Source organism: Myotis nattereri, assembly GCF_964212035.1.
Source record: "Myotis nattereri genome assembly, chromosome: 17".
In the NCBI taxonomy this organism is placed as follows: domain Eukaryota; kingdom Metazoa; phylum Chordata; class Mammalia; order Chiroptera; family Vespertilionidae; genus Myotis; species Myotis nattereri.
The window spans coordinates 11,239,446-11,252,919 of NC_138092.1; the positions used below are offsets into that span (position 1 = coordinate 11,239,446).

Consider the following 13,474-nt stretch of genomic DNA (forward strand, 5'->3'; position numbering starts at 1 on the left):
ATAGGCCTGAAACAGGATTCAAGAATTTGTCTTTCTTTCTTTTTTTAAATTTCATAATTTTTAAAAATGTGTTTTTATTGATCTCAGGAATTAAGTGAGATGAATATAAAAACACATGGCATATGATAAGCAAAAAGTGCTACCGACAATTATTAATAATAGTAAATATGATCATGATGACCATTACCTGCCTAATTAGATTTTTATATCAATTTTTACTCAAAGGCAATACAAAACTGACATATTTTGACATCTTTTAAGACCACAATAATCTACCTGCTAGCTCTATTTGCTTCTGGTGTCTTTCCTCTATACTGCTTGCAAAACACCTTTCTAAAATGTAAACCTGCATGTCGTCCCCTACTTCAAACCAAGCTTTCCCCATCATTTAACAAAATAAAGTACAGCCCTAGCTGGTTTGGCTCAGAGCCTTGGCCTGCAGACCAAAGGGTCCCTGCTTCGATTCCGGTCAAGGGCACTGTACCTTGGTTGCAGGCTCCTCCCCAGCCAGAGCCCTGTTTGGGGCACGTGCTGGAGGCAACCAATCAATGTGTTTCTCTCACATCAATGGTTCTCTCTGACTTTCCCTCTCTCTTCCACTCTCTCTAAAAGATCAATGGAAAAATATCCTCAGGTGAGGATTACAAAAAAAAAAAAAAAGTACAAATTCCTTGGCTTTGCTTACAGATAGATCCCCTGCCCATGAGTCATAGTCTAATTACTCATCTTTCAATATGTTTTTAGAATATAACCTATACTTTTTAAAAATATATATATATATTGTTGATTTTTTACCGAGAGGAAGGGAGAGGGATAGAGAGTTAGAAACATCAATGAGAGAGAAGCATCGATCAACTGCCTCCTGCATACCCACTACTGGGGATGTGCCTGCAACCAAGGTACATGTCCTTGACCGGAATCGAACCTGGGACTCTTCAGTTCCCAGGCCGACGCTCTATCCAGTGAGCCAAACCGGCTAAGGCGAGAATATAAGCTATTCTTTACACGTTTGCCTAATACAACTCTCTAATAAATTCACACATCCCTTCCATGACTCCAAAGTACCTCTAAAATAAGAGAGAAAACAATGATAAAATCTAATCTAATAAAAGAGAAACATGGTAATTGGCATATGACCGCTACCCTTCCCGTTGGCTAACCAGGGAGATATGCAAATTAACTGTCAGCCAAGATGACGGCCAGCAGCCAGGCAGCTTGAAACTAACATGAGGCTTGCTTGCTTCAGTGACCGAGGAAACCAACGTTCCCCGCCTGCCTTGCAGGCCTCTGAGCCTGCAGTTTCAAACATTGTACCAAATATAGATGCTAAACAAAACCCCAGAAACCAGCTTTCAGCGAGCTGGGATCTCAGAGCTGGAGTCAGAGCTGGAGTTATACATTGTTTCGATTACCTACTTTCAGCAGCGGAGGCCTAAGAGCTGGAGCCTCAGAGCTAAGGCTGGCCCAGAATTAAAAAGAAAAAAGGAGCGGTTGGGAGCTTCCATCACCCGCCAGCCTGAAAACAGCCCTCAGCCCCTCACCCAGACTGGCCAGGCACCCCAGTGGGGACCCCCACCCTGAAGGGTGTGTGACCAGCTGCTAACAGCCCTCAGCCCCTCACCCAGGCTGGCCAGGCACCCCAGTGGGGACCCCAACCCTGAAGGGTGTGTGACCAGCTGTAAACAGCCATCATCCCCTCACCCAGGCTGGCCAGGCACCCCGGTGGGGACTCCCACCCTGATCCAGGACACCCTTCAGGGCAAACCAGCCAGCCCCACCCATGCACCAGGCCTCTATCCTATATAGTAAAAGGGTAATATGCCTCCCAGCACCGGGATCAGCGTGACAGGGGGCAGCGCCCAAACCCCCTGATTGCCCTGCGGCTCTGTGTGTGACAGGGGGTGGGGCCACAACCTCCTGATCAGCCCTGCTCTGTGCCTGATATGGGGGAACTCCCCAACCTCTGATCGCCCTGCGGCTCTGTGTGTGACAGGGTGCGGCGCCCCAACCCCCTGATCGGTCCTGCTCTGTGTGTGACAGGGTGCGGCGCCCCAACCCACCCCCCCACAGGCCCTGCTCTGTGTGTGACAGGGTAGAGCCATAACCTCCCCATCGGCCCTGCCCTGAGTGTGAGAGTGGCGGCGCCCCAACCCCCTGATCGGCCCTGCTCTGTGGGTGATAGAGGGCGGCGCCACAACCCCCACCCCTCCCATGGGCCCTGCTCTGTGTGTGATGGGGTAGAGCCATAACCTCCCCATCGGCCCTGCCCTGAGTGTGAGAGTGGTGGCGTCCCAACCCCCTGATCCACCCTGCTCTGTGTATGACAGGAGGCAGTGCCCCAATTCCCCTATCGGCCCTACTCTCTGAGTGACAGGGGGGAGCTCCTCAACCCCCTGATGGGCCCTGCTCTGTGCATGACAGGGGGCAGTGCCCCAACCCCCTGATTGGCCCTGCTCTGTGCGTGACAGGGGGTGGCGCCGCAACCTCCCCATCGACCCTGCCTTGAGTGTGACATGGGGCGGTGCCCCAACCCCCCAATCGGCCCTAACCTGAGCGTGACTGGGGGTGGCATCGCAACCTCCCGATCCGCCCTGCTCTGTGCATGACAGGGGGCGGTGCCCCAACTCCCCAATCGGCCCTGCTCTGAGCCCGACCAGGGGCTGCACCTACGGATTGTGCCTGCCCTCTGCCACCGGGGAGCAGGCCTAAGCCAGCAGGTCGTTATCTCCCGAGGGGTTCCAACTGCTAAAGGGCACAGGCCGGGCTGAGGGACCCCCCTTCCCCCGAGTGCACAAATTTTTGTGCACTGGGCCTCTAGTATCAAATAATATCTGTAGGGCATTTCCCAGGGATTTTATATTATTTCAATTAATCCTCAAAACAACTCAGGATAAAGACTATAATTATTTTCATATTACATGTGGAAAAGAATGAGATAAGGAGAGGGCAAATTTGCAATAAGTAATAAAACCAGCAAATACAAGAGCCAGGATTCTACCACGAGGCAGGCAATTGCATTATAACACTTACTAGATAGCTTAGTACTTGAGGGTTATTTAGATAACAGACTTTTGAATTAAATGCTAATATAAATAATTGCCTTATTCATTTTTACATTATTTTAAAAATATGTATTGCCTACTACATGCCAGGCATTGTGTTAGGCACTGAAGAGTATCAGCTAAGAAAGGTAAGACCCATTGCTTACTTTGACACATTCAATTTAGCGGGGAAGACAGACATTAAACAACACCAAAAAATTGTAAGTATTTCAATAAATAAACAATAAGACAAAAAGTACAAGTTTCTCTGAAATTATAAGAGGAAGACCTAACTGTTCTATAACTATTTTTCTTTACCTTCAGTCTCCAATACAATGGTGTGAGTTATGCAGAATATGAATTTCAGAATGTCAAATAACTCCATTTTATGATACTTTCAAAATCAAATAAAGTGACTAAATTATAAGATCAAAGTCACATAGTTAAGATTTTAAACATATTATTTAAAATGACTTTAAATTCTTCAGTTCTTCATTCCCTTGATAAATGTAGCTACTGCCTCTCTGAAACAGAATGTAATAAATATAAACTATTAAAAAAAAAGCATTTGAAGGGGCCTTGCAATATTAGTCATGATAAAGGTAAAACAATATGCCAAGTTCCTGACAACCATAGTAGTGCAGGAAAGTACTTTCATTTTGGACAATGCTAACTTTCTAAGATTAAAGAGAAATTAGATCCATGACTTAATATACTTCATTTGTAACATTAAAACACACACACACAAAAACCCACTTCTTTCATAGTAAGTTTCAAAGGGAAATCAATATTTTTTACAGGGGAAAAAGACCTAAAGTCCAAATACTGATCATACAAAAAGACATGAAAGGTAAAATTAAGTATGAACCAGGTCTGGATCCCCATATCTTCAGTTTCTATTTATCAAACAGAAAAATCTTTCCAACTTTCTCCTTTCCTGTATAAGACCAAAACTATGCGATATTCTGTTTGTATTACAATTATACTAATTCAATGCAGGTCACTTGCTTTTTACTGAGTCCAGATGACATTCAGTAAACTCAATATGGGCCAATTAGTTAAAAAGAGAGAGAGGGAAGGAGGAAGGGAGGAGGAGGAGGAGGAGGAGGAGGAGGAGGAGGAGGAGGAGGAGGAGGAGGAGGAGGAGGAGGGTGATGGAGGAAAGGAGGAGGAGAAGGAGGAGAGGGAGAAGAAAGAGTGCGTTCTGATTGTCTTTGGGCAGGTCATACAGTGGCTATAGAGCATGCATCACCGCCTGAAGTTCATTCTGGCTAACACCAACCATATGCTAACATTAAGGACTAGCATTTTTCATTCCTTTCAGACTTCTCACATTTGGAAATTCTAATTTAAGTACATTTTCTGGTGAAAGTGAGGACAGCACTCCTGCACAATACTGGTTTTCCCCTTCAATTCAATTGTTTTATTATGGAGTTACCAACATGGAACCTGTATATTGTCTAATCTAAAAATGTGTGCCTCTCTTAAAATTAATTATCTTTTACTTATCAAAGAGTAAATAAAACATGATTTAGCTGACACACACAAAAGATGCTCTAAGGCTATGAACTTTCAACATCAATACTTGTAATCTTCAATCAACCTAATTAGACACATGACAAAGTAGGTAATAGGGAGAAATATTTATAACTAAAGAGGCAATATTTTTTTATAATCCTCACCTCAGGATATATTGTTATTGATTTTTAAGACAGCGAGGAAGGGAGAGAGAGAAACATTGATGTGAGAGAAACATCAATCAGTTGTCTGCTCCATGCACCTGGACCAGGAATCAAATCCAGAAAGTAGGTATGTGCTCTGACCAGGAATTGAACCCACAACCTTTTGGTGTATGGGACGATGCTTCAACCAACTGGGCCACCTGACCAAGGCATGAAGCAATACATTTTTAATACCTTTTCTCAGGAGTGGTACTCAACATTTTCTTCTAATCTATTATGTAAAGAAAATAAAACTTTAAAAAGTTATAAATAACTGTAAGTTAAAATTTACATAAAACCATAATTTCAAATTAGATTGCACTCCTACAAAAACTACATTAATTCCTCACTACATTTATACTTTATCAATAGCTGGTATTTTAAATAAAAAACTATTCGCTCACTCATTATAAAAATACAAGTCTCCAAATGTTTAAATTAACCTGCTTTTTATCATTTTATTTATTTTTAGCCAATTTTTTTAACTTGTATAAATTTAACTGAAGAATATTATGTTCCTGCAAGTGTTCCTGAATACGGAGATATAGCAATGGAGATGGAAATTATTTACTCTGAAAATCCTGACTGCATGACTGTTAAATCACTTAAATACGGCCAAATGATCTATAAGGAAGCAGGGAGGTCCTGAAATTGTGTACTCATATCCGTTTTCAACTACTGCACAGGTGACACAATCAATCAAGTCCTGACAGAAACTGAATGGGAGTAGAAGGCACTTGGTGAGTAAAGGTGACTTCTTTTGACAAAATGAAAAAACAGACTATCACCATCATATTAAAAAGTAGCAATAGCTATAGGTTAAAGAGTATTTTTTACTCTTTATGGTATTCAGTAATGTGGGTCCAACTTTGGACTCTTATCTACATTATATTAAACATACCGAATAACACAGAAAAAAAGCCTATCTATCTATATAAAAGGCTAATATGCTAAGTGTCTGACCGTCCGACTGGTCACTATGACAAGCACTAATCACCAGGGGGCAACGCTCAACACAGGAGCTGCCATGATGCGCACTGGCCATTTACAGAGAAACAGCACCGCGGACCTGATGTCCACAAAGTAACACTCAGCTTCCCCCAAGCGAAACACAGGCCCTGCCACCACCCCGGAGTAATACCCCACCAAATTGCAGCCAACACTGCCAAGACCCCATGGTGCAAAATGCGGCCCACTGCCCAGCCCAGCCTGGAAACGGTGGCTGTGGGCGCCAGGTAACGACGTCATGTAGCAACGCCTGGCTTCCTCTCCCTAGCAACTAGCCTCCTTGCAGTTTCTTCAGTCCAGGAACACAACTTGCTTTATAGCCAGGTGCAGACATTTTACACTTTAACCAAATGTCTGTGAAGCATTTTCCCATGCCTTATCTCATTTGATCCCCACAGAAGTCATGGAGTAGGTAGATAGGAGACTCAGTGGAATCCTATTTTCTTTTCATTAGCCAGAAAACGAAGATTTAGAAAGCTCAGAAACTTGACCTGACTGAAAAGGAGTAAGAAATGGTGGACCTTGAAAATGACTTCAGGTTTTCTCACTGCACAAAATATAGTCAAACACTGCTGCAGTTAAATATTTTACCCTTTGTTCTCCCTGTGCGATCTACAATAATAATCTGCTTTGTGTTGATATTTACTGCTGTGTTGCTGACAATTACCTGAAAGAGAAGTTGGGGAGCTTCACTGGGCTGAAAAATGTTTAGCTACACCAGAAAGCAGGTCTAATTAAGCAAGTTTATTCTATATCTATAAAAGACTAAGTTTGACTCACACATGCACAATACATATAAAGCTCTCACTGGCACCAATCGCACACATGTGTTTCCATCTGTCAATGTCGACAGTGAGTTTGGTTGACACTTCTATTATAGAGAAAGGGAAAACAGCAATATTAAAATATTTCTCCTAATTAATTTCCTTTCAATGTGCACGAATTCGTGCATGGGCCACTAGTTTCTTTAATGAAGTTGATATTCTCTGCAGAGGTTAGCTGGTGATTAAGGAGGAAGAACCAGCAGTACCATCTGTAGCACAGAACTACCATGAAAGGCAAGAAAGGGACCAAACCCACCCAGGGAAGAAAGAGCTCAGCCAAATGATGGGCGCTGTGTTGAGGAGGAGGCAGGTGTGGTCCCATGTACAGGTTAATGAAGTGGAAGACAACCAGTAGAATGAAAAAGGATCAGAAGTCCATCCTACCTACCTAGAAAAGCATGGTAAAAGAAGTACCCTAAAATGAACTACATGAAAAGGAATTTATATCCTAGAACATATCTTTAAAGGTCCAATTTTTTTAAAACTCTTGCTCTGGCCGGTGTGGCTCAGTAGTAGAGCACTGGCCAGCATACCAAAGAGTCTTGGGTTCAATTCCAGTCAAGGGCACATACCTGGTTGAAGGTTCCTTCCCCGACCCTGGCCCTGGTTGGGGTGCATGTGGGAGACAACCAATCGATGTGTCTCACATCGATGTTTCTCTCTGTCCCACTCCCTCCCTTTCACTCTCTCTAAAATCAATGGAAAAAAATATCCTCAGGCGAGAATCAACAACAAAAACAAATAAACAAACAAACAAACAAAACTCTGGACAAGAGAGTGTGCTATCAGAAATTTCATTAACGTAGGTGCTTCCTATTCTAAAGAAATGCGATTTTAAATGCCTTGGAGCATAAACACAAAATAAGCCTAAAATGTTTATTCATTCATGTTGTGTCACGTAAGTCAACTCTACATATTATCCACACACAAAAATAATACTACGTTATGTCTACAAGCAACCCTAGATCACACAAACTTTTCTGCATATGGAATTCAGTGTCAACCAAAACTCCTAAATGACTTTTATATTGCAGACATTAATTCATGTCTCTGCTCTGGCCTGACCTCCCTGCCTATGCTCCTTCTTTGGGAGAAGGGTGAGGAAATATTCAAGCCTAATATATGTTAAATTTTATCTTCCTGTATTCAACCTAGTGCTTTATTCTGCAAGATTTTCTATGCCCTGATTCTGCCATTTAATAATCGTTACTATCCCTCCTTTCTTCTTTACATCTGTAAGTTTGAAAAATATGCTTTCTTTATCTTAGCTTGAGTCGTTTATTTAAAAATGTTCAACCTCTGAAAGAAACAATTAGAAACTTAATATCTTATTTCATGTATCTACTTGCAACAGGTGAGGGAAAGATTTCATAAAGCAGCAGATTATGAACTAAACTTGAGAAACTAATGAAATGCTGCCACTGAAGCAAGAGAGTAGTGGCTCAAACAAAGCGGTATCAGAGGCATCTACTACAATGGCTGCTCAGATTAAGAGTAAGAAATTGAGAAAAGCTAGAGGAAAGGAGCAGAGGAGAATAAGACCAGCAAAAACGGAGAGGCAGCTGTGATTTTAGAGTGAGAACAGCCTGATTTTTTCTGATAAGAAAACCAGCATTGATAAATTAGGCAAGACATGGCTGTCCTATCAAACTAAACATTTTAATCTTGATCAAATAGCCAATAGTTGAGCATGGCGCATAGAAGGGGTAGGAAAAAAATGTTAGTTCACTCAAATATTTAATGAGCATCCTTGCTCATCATTAATCAATAAGCACTATTCCCAAAACCTTGGAAATAATATACAATGAAATATTGGTTGTGTAAAAATCTTAAAAGTACTACAGTAGTCTCCCTTAACCATGGAAGATATGTTCCATGACTCCTAGTGGCTGCCTGCAAGCTCAGACAGTACCGAACCCTACACAGCTGACTCTTGAACCACATGGATTTGAACGGCACCGGTCTACCTATACATGGTTTTTCCCAATGAATACCTGTTCTGTTTTCAATTCACAGTTGGGAGTTCAATTCATATACAACATTTTATATAAGGGACTTGACCAACCACAGATTTTTTATATCCGGTGGGGTCCTGGAACCAATCCCCCATGGATAACGAGAAACAACTGAACTGTAGTAAAGTATTCAGGAGTCAAACTTATACATGGGTTTTTTATTCCGCAGGGTGTCAGCACCCCTAACCTCCATGTTGTTCAGGGTCAACTATATAAAATATGTTTTTTCCCATACATACATACACACATACCTGGAATAAAGTTTAATTTATAAATTAGGCCCAGTAAGAGATTAAAACAGTAACTAGTCACAAACTAGAATAGTATACTGTAATACAAGTTATGTGAAGGTGGTGTGTCTTGTCTCTGTGTATGTTTTTCCCTCTCTCTACCCCTTCATACAGTGGATAAAGGAATTCACAGCCCCAGTGGGGCAAGGTTTCATGGAAGGTAGTCCTTTGTAGTTCTATAATCTAGTGATAATAAAAAATATAGTATTTGCCCTGACTGGGTAGTGCAGTTGGTGAGAGTATTGTCCCAATACACCAAGGTTGCGGGTTTGATCATGGTTAAGGCATATCCAAGAAACAACCAATGAATGCATAAATAAGTGGAATAACAAAGTGATGTCTGTCTGTCTCTCTCTCTTCTCACACTTTCCCCCCCTCTCTCTAAAATCAAACAATAATATTTTTTTAAATGTAATATTTAATGATGCACTAATGAAGCATTCCTAGTATTCATTTCTACAAATTTAGGTTTATCCTCAATCTATTTTATAATACCACTCTTCCTATGAAAATACTATCTTTAACATTTTCATTATTGCCAGTAAATAACATAATTTACAACCTGCACTTATTATTAAAGTATCGAATTAAAAACCCCAAAGCACCTCCTTTAGGTGTAAGGTTAGGTTGAGATTTTTCTTATTTCTTGAGGTAGTCATGCAATGTTATACATTATCCTTTTAGGAATGCTTTCACTGTCTCCCACAGATTTTGTTTCTGTGTTTTTATTTTCATTTGTCTCAAAGTATCTTTTGATTTCTTCCTTGATCTCATTGTTAATCCATTCATTGTTTAGTAATGTTATGTAGCCCCCATTTGTTTGTATGTTTTTTTCCTTTATTGATTTCTAGTTTCATACCATTGTGATCAGAGAAGATGCTTATATATCAATCTTCATATATTTACTAAGACTTGTGTTGTATCCTAACATGCGATCTATCCTAGAAAAAGTTCCATGGGCTCTTGGAGAAAAATGTATATTCGGTGCTTTGAGGTGAAATGCTCTGAGAATATCAATTAGATCCACCTAGTCCAGTGTGTCATTTAAGGCCACTGATTTCTGGTTGATTTTCTGTCTGGAAGATCTATCCAGTGATGTCAATGGGGTGTTTAAATCCCCTACTATGACTGTGTTACTGTTGATCTCTCTATGTCCATCCAGATTTGCTTTATATACTTAAGTGATCCTATGTTGCATGCATAAATGTCTTTGAGGGTTTTATCCTCTTTTGCATTGATCCCTTTACTGTTATGTAATATCCTTCTTTGAGTCTTATTATAGCCTTTGTTTTAAGGTTTATTTTGTCTAAGTATTGCTACTCCAGCTTTTTTTTACATTTTCATTTGCATGAAATATTTTTCCAACCCTTTACTTTGTGTATGTCTTTTGCCTGTAGATAGCATTTATGAGTCTTATTTTCTTATCCATTCAGCTACCCTATGTCTTTTGATTGGAGCATTTAAGCCACTTACATTTAAAATGATTAATGGTAAGTACATGCTTATTGTCATTTTATTCTTTATAATTATGTTCCTCTTTTTGTTCTTTTTCCTTTTCAAGCGGGCTCTTTAACATTTCTTGTAATACTGCTTTGGTGATAACAAACTCCTTTAGTGTTTTCTTGTCTCGGAAGCTCTTCATTTCTCCTTCAATTTTAAATGATAGCCTTGCTGGGTAGAATAGTCTTGGTTGTAGGACCTTGCTTTTCATCACTTTAAATATTTCATGTCAATCCTTCTGGCTCAAAATGTTTCTGTTGATAAATCACCTGGCAGTTTTAGGGGAGTTTCCTTTTAGGTAACTAACCATCTTTCTCTAGCTACCTTTAAAATTCTCTCTTTATTTTTAATCTTTGCCATTTTATAGATTATACTGTCTATTCCCTCACCTAAGATATGCACATGGCTTGCTGCTTTGTGTCCTTTAAGCCTTTGCTTAAATGTCTCCTTCTTATAAGACTTCCCCTAGCATATTTAAAAGTGTAACCAAGCCTTCATCCCCCATCTGCATTTTTCAAAGTGTTAATCACTGTCTAATACTATATATTGTACTTATTTGTTTCATTTGTGATGTGTCTAATCCAACTGGAATGTAAATACTGTAAAGGCAGGAAATCTTGTCTTATTCAATGCTAGATCCCATGCCCATAGATCAGTGCCTGGCACTCAATAAATATTTACTGACTAAATAAATGAACTTTATTATTTAGAACTTGAAGAGAAACTGAGTTAAATGTTACCATTGCTGGAGAATTAAATTATGGCTACTTTAAAAGTATAGTTCTACATTTATTTTTCACTACTTTTTAGAAGTTTAACACAAAGCGGAATCTAAAACTTTGATTGTAAAAGTCAAAGTCTGAATGAAACTCAACTTGTTCTATTGCTCTAATTTCCAGAAACTGTTATTAATAAACAAAATCTTTTAAAGGGGACATTCATAATTTAAGAACTAAAATTAAGATTTTGATGGCATCCTTTATAGTAAATGGATACCAACAGAAGTTGTATTAAGTGTTTTGTTTAATATTACTAAATCACTGGAAAAGCTTCTGAGAAATGGAGCTCCTTGTGTCATAGCAAGACCTCTGTGACCAAATCTTTTATTAAAAGATATTCACATGAATAAAGCATTCTTAGTGCAATAGAAATTACAGTCCTCATCATACTTAAGCATTAAACTATTCATGTCATTTACATTTAACAAAGAATTTCTTATCCAAACTATTATTTAAAAATATTTTTTCTCAACAATAACTTTTTTCTCCTAAGGTACTTGAAGGCATGGGACACCTTCCCACCCAGCTACTATGTAACTTTTCATTATGTCAATAAAATAATTAACTGATACCAGCAATTTTTAATATCATCTCTACACATTTAGAAAAAGTAAATAACCTAGAGATCAAAATACATAGTAAAACCATAGGAACAGCAGTTTTTCATTGCCAGTTCTCTCTATATAAACACTGAATGCAATTCTATGGAAGTATGGCTCCACATACTAAGATGGGGAATATGTCTGTTTACATGTGTCTCTTTCCTGCTCTATATACTGAAACCTGTGTGTGCCTCTGTGGTTAAAATTTACTGCATGTTCATATTAAAGTCCCATTTCAAAAATTTAAACATACAGCCACAAAGACCAATTACAATAGTTAGTATGACCTTGGTGTACCAGATTTGGAAGTTCATAAAATTAGAATTGATTGTTTATGGACAATTACAGGTACTGAGATTATTTCAAACATTTCAATTTTTGTTTTGCTCTGTTGAACCAGACAGTCTCATTTAAACAACAGAACCAGATGCAGAGATTTAAATATCAACTTCTAATAAAAAATCACCACTAATTTCTTAGCAGGGTGGCCATTCTCTTACTCATTACAGAGTCCTTTAAAGGTACAGTGACTCTGGAAACATGGTGGTATTAGTTTCAAAACATTTTTAAACTAAACAAAAATATGTCAAAACAAAAAATATTTTGCCTAGCAAAAATATGTGAAACCTGGACTTTCAGCTTAAAGCAATATGTAATGTCTAAGAAATAATTGGATATTTCAGATACTATGGAGTAAATAAGTGCATTTTAAGAGTATAAAACTGCTCTTAGGCTAAATAACACACACACACACACACACACACACACAGTACATTAGAAGCATTTTCTTGTTTAACACTAAATGACATATTAAACTGTAGTAAAGGTAAAATGAATGTACTAGAAAAATTCAAATGGATATTTGCAAGTGACCACATAATGTCATAAACTGTGAGTGTATCTGATTCATTCATCTTTGAATTACCAAGGTTTAAATAAAGGGTTGATATTCAATAAATACTAATTAAATATATGAATAGGTATAATATAAAGAAAAATTGTAATGGAATAAGTTTTGGGGGGGGGGGCGTCTCACTACTTTTCAACGTCAACTTGAAGAAAAAGAAAATTGTCCTTATCCAACAAAGTTTAAATCTACCCCAAACTCCTAAGAATCAATGGTATAAGGAAGGCAAAAGGCACAGTACATGAGAATAAAACGTCAGTCTACAGGCATAGTGTACTCTCAGAATGCTATTACAAAACTTTTCAGTTTTCTTATTCTCCGTGTGCCCTACTGTGATGAACTACTTCTCAGCTACCTGCCTTTCCTTCTTCTTTCTAGTGACAACTGTTAAGCAAAGAAAAAAGTCAATCTATTTTTGATAGAAGTATAGCTGCAAGATTCTGTTCCATTTCAGAGGCATAGTCCCCTTAAAATCAAATACATAGGCATATGTGACTTCAGTTGTTCTTTGTGAACACAAGAACTCCCTTTCCTAGGGTGGTTTCTTCCCACATCTCCTGACCAGCCTGGTCCCTTCTACTTTGTTCTATAAACCACTAGCTCCCAGTCTGCTTCATAGCTTCTGGTAGTGAAATGCAATCCAACTTCTCAGAAACATGTCAACTCCAACACTAGGAGGACAGTACTAAAAGCAGCATATCTGCCACCACCTGACTTTGTTCAACTCTGAGAATTAAAAGCCTTACCTGGAACATAAAAGAACAGTGCTTCACCACACTGTGTAAAT

General features: G+C 39.1%; 1 protein-coding gene across 1 annotated transcript in view; it reads right to left on the reverse strand.

Moving 5' to 3' along the window:
- Positions 1-13,474, reverse strand: part of STK3 (serine/threonine kinase 3) — a 214,054-nt gene that overhangs the window by 112,915 nt on the left and 87,665 nt on the right. The window lies entirely within an intron of this gene.